This window comes from Neophocaena asiaeorientalis, unplaced genomic scaffold (genome assembly GCF_003031525.2).
Source record: "Neophocaena asiaeorientalis asiaeorientalis breed wild unplaced genomic scaffold, Neophocaena_asiaeorientalis_V1.1 scaffold25, whole genome shotgun sequence".
Taxonomy (NCBI): domain Eukaryota; kingdom Metazoa; phylum Chordata; class Mammalia; order Artiodactyla; family Phocoenidae; genus Neophocaena; species Neophocaena asiaeorientalis.
The window spans coordinates 1981038-1993373 of NW_020172492.1; positions in this window are offsets into that span (position 1 = coordinate 1981038).

The following is a 12336-nucleotide window of genomic DNA, read 5'->3' on the forward strand; positions in this document are numbered from 1 at the left end:
AGCATTTGTTGTAGAGCTGGTTTGGTGGTGCTGAATTCTCTTAGCTTTTGCTTGTCTGTAAAGCTTTTGATTTCTCCATTGAATCTGAATGAGATCCTTGGCAGGTTGAATAATCTTGGTTGTAGGTTCTTCCCTTTCATCACTTTAAGTATATCATGCCACTCCCTTCTGGCTCGTAGAGCTTCTGCTGAAAAATCAGCTGTTAACCTTATGGGAGTTCCCTTGTATGTTATTTGTCAGTTTTCGCTTGTTGCTTTCAACAACAAGGGAATTTTTCTTTGTCTTTAATTTTTGCTAATTTGATCATTATGTGTCTCGGCATGTTTCTCCTTGGGTTTATCCTGTATGGGACTCTCTGCCCTTCCCGTACTTGGGTGGCTATTTCCTTTCCCATGTTAGGGAAGTTTTCAGCTATAATCTCTTCAAATATTTTCTCTGGTCCTTTCTCTCTCTCTTCTTCTGGGACCCCTATTATATGAATGTTGCTGTGTTTAATGTTGACCCAGAGGTCTCTTAGGCTGTCTTCATTTCTTTTCATTCTTTTTTCTTTATTCTGTTCTGCAGCAGTGAATTCCACCCTTCTGTCTTTCAGGTCACTTATCTGTTCTTCTGCCTTAGTTATTCTGCTACTGATTCCGTCTAGTGTAGTTTTCATTTCAGTTATTGTATTGTTCATCTCTGTTTGTTTGTTCTTTAATTCTTCTAGGACTTTGTTAAATATTTCTTGCATCTTCTCGATCTTTGCCTCCATTCTTTTTCCGAGGTCCTGGATCATCTTCACTATCATTATTCTGAATTTTTTTTTTCTGTAAGGTTGCCTATCTCTACTTCATTTAGTTGTTTTTCTGGGGTTTTATCTTCCTCCTTCATCTGGTACATAGCCCTCCGCCTTTTCTTCTTCTCTATCTTTCTGTGAATGTGGTTTTTGTTCCACAGGCTGCAGGACTGTAGTTCTTCTTCCTTCTGCTGTCTGCCCTCTGGTGGATGCGGCTATCTAAGAGGCTTGTGCAAGTTTCCTGATGGGAGGGACTGGTGGTGGGTAGAGCTGACTGTTGTTCTGGTGGGCAGAGCTCAGTAAAACTTTAATTGGCTTGACTTCTTATGGGTGGGGCTGGGTTCCCTCCCTGTTGTATGGCCTGAGGCAACCCAACACTGGAGCCTACCTGGGCTCTTTGGTGGGGCTAAAGGTGGACTCTGGGAGGACTCATGCCAAGGAGTACTTCCCGGAACTTCTGCTGCCAGTGTCCTTGTCCACACAGTGAGCCACAGCCACCCCTGCCTCTGCAGGAGACCCTCCAACACTAGCAAGTAGGTCTGGTTCAGTCTCCCCTGGGGTCACTGCTCCTTCCCCTGGGTCCCGATGCGCACACTACTTTGTGTGTGCCCTCCAAGATTGGAGTCTCTGTTTCCCCCAGTCCTGTCGAAGTCCTACAATCAAATCCCACTAGCCTTCAAAGTCTGATTCTCTAGGAATTCCTCCTCCTGTTGCCAGACCCCCAGGTTGGGAAGCCTGACATGGGGCTCAGAACCTTCACTCCAGTGGGTGGACTTCTGTGGTATAAGTGGTCTCTCCTGTGAGTCATCCACCCAGCAGTTATGGGATTTGATTTTACTGTGATTGCACCCCTCCTACCATCTTATTGTGGCTTCTCCTTTGTCTTTGGATGTGGGGTATCTTTTTTGGTGAGTTCCAGTGTCTTCCTGTTGATGACTGTCCAGCAGCTAGTTGTGATTCTGGTGTTCTCACAAGAGGGAGTGAGAGCATGTCCTTCTACTCTGCCACCTTGGTTCAGGGCCCTCCTTTGATTTTTATGCAAGAAATTTTTAGCATTTTAAGTTAAGCCAAAATTTAATCACTAGTATTATCCAATCAATGTAATTGTTTTGAATATGCTTAAAATTTGAAAACTAATTTCCTAATTGTTATGGTCATTTTTTTTAGAGTTTTGGTTTTCAGTTGAATTTTAATATACACAAAATACATTATTTTTATGTCAATATTTAGAGGCACAAATTCTATCAAATTGAAGTTTTGCTTTAAGAAGATATCATAATATTGGTGATAAACTCTTTCAGTTTGTGTTTGTCTGAATGTGCTTTTAGCAAGTCTGTAGTGGCAAAAATCTGGAAACAAAAGTATCTTCCAGAAACAGAGATATGTATAAATATACTGAAACACAATACTACCTTGAAAATGAATAAAACATAACAACATTCAAAAATATGAACAAATCTTTATAATGTAATATTGAGTGGAAAAATACATTTTTATAAAAATGATTTTCCTTATATTGAATTTAAAATAACAAATAATAAATAATATATATTTTAGTTATCCATATATTTTATGAAACTGTGTGTGTGTGTGTGTGTGTGTGTGTGTGTTGAGACATATATGTATATAAAACAAGGGCATGATAAACAAAAGATTAAGGACAATTAAAAAGTAATTATTTCATCAATGAAGGAAGGCAGATTGAGAAGAAGGGAGAGAAACACATTGGTAACTACAATTTAGTGAATTGATTGTTTTAATTTTCATGTTAGGTGGTGGGTTAATACCTACTTATATCATTATTAAAATAAAATTAAAGATTGTCATACTTGCACAAGATATAGTGTTGAGATAGAAGATTTAGAAATAGTTTAATTCTGTACATCTGAATTAAATAAGTGAACGTGCAAAACCCAGACATTACAGAAGAAGGACCCACAGGCTCTTGATTTTAAAAGTATATTAATTAAGACAATAATTTACCTGGGTCAGGACAAGCAAATGAGCAGAAGAGCCTAGATATAGATGGTACCCTCAGGAAGAATCATCCTATGAGTACTGGAGAAAATGTAACCCACATTACAGCCACAATGAGATTTTATAAACAACGTTGAAATTCCTAAGATGGAGAAAACCAAGTTATTGATGGGCGGAGGAAAAGGTAACTTCATGAATTGCTGTTCTATTGAACAACATCAAAAGCATGGAAAACATTTTGACGTATCTGGTGAGTGAATACTACTTAATGTGTACTTTCTTTAACCCAGAGATTATATTTCTAAACATACAGGCATTTAAAATTGGGTCCCAATCGCTGGGACTGTGGGAGAACCCTCCAAACAATTTCCAGGCATAAATACACACACACACATTTCTAAATTCAACTTTGCTATATACTCAGTTATCAGTTCTTTTGGTCCAATAGAAGGACAACACTATTCTCTCTATGACCACCTGCTAGGTTTTTTCCCCTCTTAAACTCACTCTTGACCCTTCAACAATAGCCATCTTCCCCTTTAGAAAAGAAAAACACTCATCATCCACCTGGAATCTTACCATTGTGCACTGCCAAGCACCAAACAAAGTGACTATGGAAAGGTTGATTTCAGAGAAGTTTTCTTTAATGTTCACTCAGGGAACCAGAAAACTCCCTTACAGCTTTTCTATCTATCCTTGTGAATAGCAAAAGTAATAATTCTTAATAAAGCTAATTTTAAATATATATATATATATATTTATATGCCAATCTCTGGATGAAATGTACAGATTCAGATTCTGAGATCCTTCAGAATCAGTGTGCATAGTACCATTATATGTTTATCTCGATTTATCACCCATTTATTGAGTTTACCCCAGGTTATGCTGTTGTATTAAACAACTACCAAGTTTCAGCTGCTTTTAACACTATGGATTTCTTTATCTTTCTCTCCATCTACCTGGTGAGTGGTTTGCTACAGGACAGCTACATGCCACATACCTCTTCAGCCTGGATCCAGATTGAAGAAACCCGGTACTGGGGACATGTCATTCCTGCGCCAGAGAGAAAAAATAAGAGTGTGAAACTTTTCAATGACTCTTACAGCTTCTTTTGGGAACTGGCTCCCCTTGTACTACTGATTCATCATCTGTCTGAGGATATTCACAACCAACCCAAATGTCAATGGCAGAGGGAAGCACAGCAACCCACGTATCAGAAGGCAGGAATATATAATCTTTTATGGAAACAGCAGTGAATAATTGGGAAAATAGTACATGCTACCACACTTATTTTATCTTTAAGCTGTTCAACAATTCTTACCACTATTAACAAACTACAAAATTATGTGCTAGCTGCAGGACTAATTAATCATTAGCATTATATACTTTATCTTCTATGAAATATGTAGAAAAATTCTGAACCTGAGATCCTATTTTTATTGAGATACTGATTGGTATTCCCAAAAGCTAAAAAAAAGATATTAACAGATACCTACACATTTACTGAAGAAAACCACACCTTATGCACGTTGCTTTATTGAACAACTTTATCTTTGTATCACACTGCCTTATTACAAATGAAGCGAAACAACATACTGATTTATAATTTGATTTTATAATTTATTATAAAAATGGATACATTGTATTATATTTGCATGTTAATTACTTCTCTGATGTCCCCCTAAAAATCTCTTTTCCCCTATGGCTTCCCTAAGAATCCCTCACACTACAGGCCATATCTGCACTCTCACCTACATAAACTGAACCACGGTAAGGTCTACCTCATTTAATCATCCATTACTTATGCCATGTTATTTGTCTGGTATTCTATTAGTAATAAGCCTGTATAACTGTTGTTCTTATAGGCATGGATACACAATCATTCTTTCTCCCACTCTCTATCACTCTGTAGTTTTAAGAGAACACTTCTCACTATTTCCCCAGGGAGCTTATAACAGTTTCTTCTTTGCTGATCCAAATGCATAATATCTTAGTTTAGGCTCCCCAGAATTGGACTCTGAGACAAGGATTCTATTGAAAGCAGTTTGTGTTTGTAGGAAAGAATCACCAATAGGGGAGTATGGAAGAAATCCAGGTTAGGTAAACATTCAATAAGGATATGTATATGTGTGTGTGTGTGTGTATATATATATATATATATATATATATATATATATATATATATACATTTAGACAGTTTCTATAGGAGGTGACTGGAATTTAATCCTGATGAAATCTTATCAAAGACCACTAGAACCACCTGTAATTGGACAAAATGACATTTAAGCGGCTCCATCCCATACAGGAGGGAACTTGAGAGGAAACAAGGAGAATTGTTCAAGAAGAGAGAAGGAAAGTCTATTTTGCAAGGTTTGGGTTCCAGAGAAGAGCCCTGACGAGAGTTTAAGAGAAGCAGGGATCAGTTCAGGATTGTTTGCTGTTTCTGCGGCAGGATTGGGAGAAGCAGGGATTAAGTAGAGACTGCAGATATAGAACAAGGGATGTTGGTGCATCACTGGTTGGAAGCAAGTAGTCACTTCAAGAGGTCGTTTTTTCAATAAATGCTGGAGAGGGTGTGGAGAAAAGGGAACCCTCCTGCACTGTTGGTGGGAATGTAAATTGATACAGCCACTGTGGAGAACAGTATGGAGGTTCCTTAAAAAGCTAAAAATAGAGGTACCATATGACCCAGCAATCCCACTACTGGGCATATACCCTGAGAAAACCATAATTCAAAAAGAAACATGTACCACAATGTTCATTGCAGCACTATTTACAATAGCCAGGACATGGAAGCAACCTAAATGTCCATCGACAGATGAATGGATAAAGATGTGGCACAGATATACAATGGAATATTACTCAGCCAAAAAAAGGAATGAAACTGAGTTATTTGTAATGAGGTGGATGGACCTAGAGTGTGTCATACAGAGTGAAGTAAGTCAGAGAGAGAAAAACAAATACTCTATGCTAAAACATATATATGGAATCTAAATAAACGGTACTAATGAACCTAGTGGCAGGGCAAGGATAAAGATGCAGATGTAGAGAATGGACTTGAGGACACAGAGGGGGAAGGGGACACTGGGACGAAGTGAGAGAGTAGCAATGACATATATATATACTACCAAATGTAAAATGGATAGCTAGTGGGAAACTGCTACATAGCACAGGAAGATCAGCTCAATGCTTTGTGATGACCTAGAGGGGTGGGATAGGGAGGGTGGAAGGGAATCTCAAGAGGGAGGGGATATGGGGATATATGTATACATAAAGCTGATTCGCTTTGTTGTACCATAGAAACTAATACAACATTGTAAAGCAATTATAGTCTAATAAAAGTATTAAATTTTTTAAAAAAGAGGTCCTTTTTTCATCTCAGAGAGGTTTTTCCCTCTTTAAATTTAGTGGAGAAACTCTGAGAAATAGTGTAACACACTTCTCAGAATTACTTTCTCTAAGAGGGTTATGAGCTGGAGTTACAGACCAACTCCCTTGAGCTATTAGTTGAAGGGTGGTGGAGTAATAATACCTGTATGTCCTTCAACTATCCATCCTTATTTTCACATTTAAAAAGGCTTCAGGCTTAAAAATGTGGATACTGGCAATTTAAAGTCTGTAAGATCACACTGAAGATGTCAGTGAAATACTGAAAGCATGTGTGTGGTGTGCATATATACATGTGTGTGTTGAGACTATATATTGGTACAATGGGTTGGAAAGTTGTCAAGTTCAAAATTGAATATATGTGTACTCAGTGATCCATCAATTCTAATCCTAGTTATAGGGATCAAGAAATGCATACATGCATATGTGTCCAAATGAATGTTCAAAAATATGCATAACAGCATGATTTCAATATCATGAGTTGAAAACAAGCATAGAGTTGATTTCAACATATACTGGTATAAACACATATGGGAACACTATACTGCAATGCAAATAAATGAACCACTGAAACACCCAACAACATGTATGAATCTTACAAAGAAAATATTGTGTAAAAACAGCCAGACAAAAAATAGCACATACTGAATGATTTTATTACTATAAAATTCAAAAACAGGCATAAATTATCAACAAGAATGAAACTCAGGATTGGGGGAGTAGGTAGTGATCAGAAGGAGACATGAGGTAGAGAATTTATGGGGTGTTTTTCATCTTCTATTTCTAGACCTGGTTGTGCTCACTTGGTGATAATTTATCAAGCTATGCATTGTGGTTTGGACACATTTCTGTACAAATATTATACATATATAATGTATATATATATATATATATATATATATATATATATATATATACACACACACATATATATATATATATTTTATATATACATAAAATTTTCTCCAATATTGGTACACCTTCTTCATTTGAGTGCATCTCATTTAAAGTCCATAAAGACTGTGAATTTATTTTTTTCCTTTTCTAAACTTTCCAGTAACAGGCTGCAATCAAAAGGAAGTATGCCTGCTGTGTGAAGCAAACTATTCCCTCCAAATATTTGTATCAAGGTCTCAAATAGCAGGAGAGGGTATTTATTTGCACTCAAACTATTCTCCAACTTAACCTTCATCCATATTCATGCTAATTTTGAATTCTATGTACTTAACTTCTCTCTTGAAATCTTTACTGTTTCTGAACTTGAATGGGGAGGATTTTCTTTTAGGCCAAGTCAGTCTCATTGTAGCATGCCAGTAATTCTTCCAAATTATCTTCAACCTCCTCTGGGGACACTGGGTTCTTGCTGGTAGGCCTGCAATGAACACAACTCCTTTCTCTGGTATTGGCTTATCGTAGGCCATGCTCCCTACCTTCATTTGTGTCAGATCCCCAATGTATCACTGAACACATACCTGCTTAAAAGGAAAATGTGCTTTCCTTGCTAGAATTAAACCTTTTTATCTTTCGATGAAAATGGGCATAAGGTTAAATCACTGCCAGTGTGTTATAAGCAACAGATTTATGTGCGCTCTCAGGAAAGCACCTTTTACGAGGGTAGAATTGAGACTCCTCTTTCTCCAGCTGACTGGAGTATATATTGGGTTGGCCAAAAAGTTCGTTTGGGTTTTTCCATAACATCTTATGGGAAAATGCAAACGAATACCAACTCAGTACATAACAGAGGGAACTACACCGGCCATAGTTAAGGACACCGCAGGCTGCAGATAAAAGGATGACTTAACAAGGTCCCCATGCCAGGCATGGACTCCCCACTCTAGTATTTTCTTTCAAGAGAGAATAAACTCTTTCAAGGTTAAAAAATGCTAGCCAAATATCTGTTACCCATAACTGAAGGCATTCTGTAATTTATACACTTCTGAATGACTGTTGGTTCCTAGACTTTCTATATTACTAGCAATTAATAGGATTATCTGGGTTTATATCATGATAAAAATGTAATTAATTTTGGTACAAAGTTAAAATAGGGAACAAACTATATGAAGAGAAGAAAAAAATATAATAAATCATCTAACAATTTTTTCTCCTTACTCTTTGTTGATCAAATTCTCTAACTTCTTTTCAGGTTTAAATCACATATTACTGAATCCATTATTCTCATTGAATATCCCTAACATTTGTACTTTTGTCTGAATATCAGCAGCAATTTTTGATTCATCCAATTATATTCTAAATGTTTCTATTTAATATTATCAATTAAATTGTAAACAACTTAATGATATGAATTTTTTACTATTTTTAAGTATCCCTACAGTCATATGCATAAGTGTTCCATTAAAAAAAAAAACAGGGACTGTATTTTTCAACTGAAATTTAGACATGGAAAATCTTACCATAAAAATCAAGAAATTTGTACAATACAGCTATTTCTATGTTGAATTGCTCTAAAAGGGAATATTTTAAATTGAGACACTTCAGGAAGACACAAACATAGAACACATCTACACAAACACACAATACGGTAATTTGTTAAGAATGACTGAACTTCTCTTTGTTGTTGAAGGAATTGATTACAATGTATTAAATATCCTTATGTACAACAGTGTAAAGAATCTGTGATGGGAGTGATGTAGGACTCTAGTTCTTCAGCAAAGGAATGTCAAAGACATTTAACCAGTGTGAAAATGCAAGTTTCTGCGTCCTTGACTAGTTTAACTTCTGTCTACATTGTTTTTGTTCAACACAATTTTCCAGTTCTGAAACCCTTAGTTGTGTGCTGTGCTTTATAGCTTTGTTTTCTGAGTTCTTCAAAATACAGTTTGAGTGGGCTTCCCTGGTGGCGCAGTGGTTGGGAGTCCACCTGCCGATGCAGGGGACATGGGTTCGGGCCCCGGTCCGGGAGGATCCCACGTGCCACGGAGCGGCTGGGCCCATGAGCCATGGCCGCTGAGCCTGCGCGTCCGGAGCCCGTGCTCCGCGACGGGAGAGGCCACAGCAGTGAGAGGCCCGCGTATTGCAACAAAACAAAACAAAACAAAACAAAAAACAACAACAACAAAGTACAGTTTGAGTAACAGATCTTTATCATGTGATTTAGTCAGAATCCTACGCTTCCGATATGTGATGCCAAATATTGTCTATGGCTGTGTGATGAGTCTCACAAAATCAAATCTTCCAAATCTGTGTTACTTTGATCCTTCATTAAGGGAGCTGCATTTTCTCTATGGAGTCACTGTCCTCTTTATTATATGTTGTAGGTATGGAGGTTCAAAACCTTTTAAAATGGAGAGTAAACAAAAAACAGACTTTTCCAGGCTGAGGAATTCCTGTGCCACACCATGCCTCCTAGAAGCAGTGGCTCAGGAATAGCTCAGGTCTTGTTCACATACTGCATGCCTGTAATTGTATGTATCATATTGTGTGTGTTATCTCAATTAAAGGCCTGTGGACTCTGACCTAGATGAGTGGAATCATAAATCAAAGGCCATTAAAATGACTTAAAATTTACTTTCTGTTTATCTGAAAAAGATAAATCCAGCTTGCTCATTGTGGTTTTGGGGTATTATCTACTTTGATGACAAGTTTAACACGATTCTGATTTACTTTCTCCAACTTTGACTTATTCAATTTTAATGCCAATAATGGATGTAGAAAAATTTTGTAAGTGTTAACTCCTGACAATATTTTCTCATCATAATAAAACTTATTTAGTAGTAAAACTATAGCACATAATATATGAGCCTATCATTTTACTGCTAAAAGCTATATTATATAATTTGTAACTATGATAAGAATGATTATATTTCGTACCATGTCTTATAGCTCAATGAGTATATTATTTTAACATTGATCTGCAAAACAAAAAAATAACCAGCAGCTTTCTGCATAGTTATATGACTAAAAATAACAGTCTTGGAAGAATCATATTATAATTTAGGCACACAACTCATATATTATAAAACATTATCACATAAGGTTCTGAGTACTAGAAATCCAGTTGGTTTCAACTGAAAAACACTATGTGAGATATATTTTAATATTGTCTACATAAGTTGTCTTATTCAAGGAAGACAATATTTGCTCAAATAAAATCTATCCTTGTTTTTAAACAAAAATGCAATCCCACTTAGCATAAAACAAACAAAAAAAAGAAGGAATAATATCTAAGTTCTAATTTATGAATATCTAATGTTCTCACAAAAGTAAGAATTTAAAACCTGTCTTAAATCTTTATTACAATATCAATATTAATTAAGAAAACTGCTGACATTTCATTCAAACCTCACGATAATGAAGTAATAAATGGACCCTCATTAGACGCTCTCGTGAGAATTTTACACATTTCTGCTTTTTGAGAAGCTGTGGTAGCCCTTTGTTCTAGAGCTGCCACTTCTCTCTGATTTCAAGGACAAGTGAAAGTATTCAACGTGTAGAAATCTCTGAGGGGCTTAGTGATTTCCAGCAGTGACTTGTCAGGATAATTACTAAACTTGTCTGTTTGTGCACACTCACCCCTAAACACAGTGCCTCACAAAGAATATAATTTTATTTCTCGCTAATGGAGCCAATCACTGTGGATGGGCAGTCTCTGTGAACAAAGATCCAGGGACCCAGGCTACCAGAGCAGCTCAGCCTTACACACGTACAAGGAAGATCGTTTCCATCACAGCCAGATGCATCCAGGGAGACAAAAATGGAAGAGTATGTGCCATGCAAATGTTGTTTTTAAAACATAGTTTAGATGTCACTGAGCTCACTTCTCTTCATGTCCCCATGGTGGGCAAATACTCCCATGGCCAATCTAAGAGCAAGAGAAGCTGGGGAATGAAGTCTCAATGAAGTCTCAAGTTGAGAAGCTGTTCACCAAGGAGAGCACAGCAAAGAGCTGGGAGTTGGGGGGACAGCTATAAAGCGGGCCACAGAGAACAAATATTCTCCCCCCAAAGTAATGACAAACTAAGGGCATGGGAAATACATCCTATACTATGATGCACAGTTAAATAAGGATATCTGATATTTTTTAAATGATGAAGTCTTAAGACCAAGTTTTATTTGGTAATAATAGCTTTCAGTTGCTTTTCTGCAGAAATTCTGTTCAAAAAAAAAGTTGTATTTAAATATAAATATGCTCTAAAACATCTAATAATCTAATGCTTCTTTTAAGATACACATTTTTATTTAATATAAAACTGTAGTTTGTTTTTTCCTATTTGAATTATATATTTTAATGTGTGTGTGTTTACATTCATATACTTAAGTATTAATTTAAAAAATAAGCTCTATTTAAATGAATAATATCATAATATATACCAGAAATTTGGGAGTTTAGAGAAATTTAAGTTTAGAGAAAGTTGAGTGTCAAGAAGCGAAGATAACTATATCAGAAAAAATGGGTTATATTTTGCTGTAATAAGTACTAACCCCAAATCTGTGTTGTAAAACAGTAACAGTTTGTTTCTGGCTCATGCCGCATACATAGCTCACCAGGTGGATAGTCATGTTGTCCTTTCTCCTGTAACTAGACTCTGGGAGCAACTCCTTCCAGAAATACAGCCAATAATTATGGAGGAAGGAAAGTGAGAACACGGCCAATCCTGCACTAGCTCCCCACTCTTCAAGATCCTGCCAGAAGTGCCCAAGGGCGCCTCCAATTTCATGTCACTGGGTAAAGTAAATCACTTTGCCAAACTTAACATACAGGGACTTGGGAAATGCAATCCTACCTTATGCCTAGAACAAAGGAAAATGAAAGACCTGTATGTAGTATAAATGCCTACGACCATCTCACTTTCAGTTAATCAACTACCTTTTCCCATTAAAAATAACACCCATGCCTTCATAGCAGAAGAAACAAAAATCCTTACAGTGATAACATCAAGCTAAATATTATGGATTTCTGTATAACTAGAGAAAAAGAAACACTGCAACAACACTAGAAACTGCCGTTTGAAGTGGAGGAGGAAGATGGGAAACACAACAGAATGGTCCTGAAATCCTACTGGAGAGATACTGAGTGGGCATCTTACACTAGGAATAGAAAATACTTCTTGAGTAGATTCTAATTTTGTCCACTGAGAGAGAAACATGGTCCATTTATCTGTAGATTTTTCCCACCCTCTACATGTTTTATCTTTCTTCATTATCACTTTTGCCATATAGTAGTTAGACACTGGAAAATT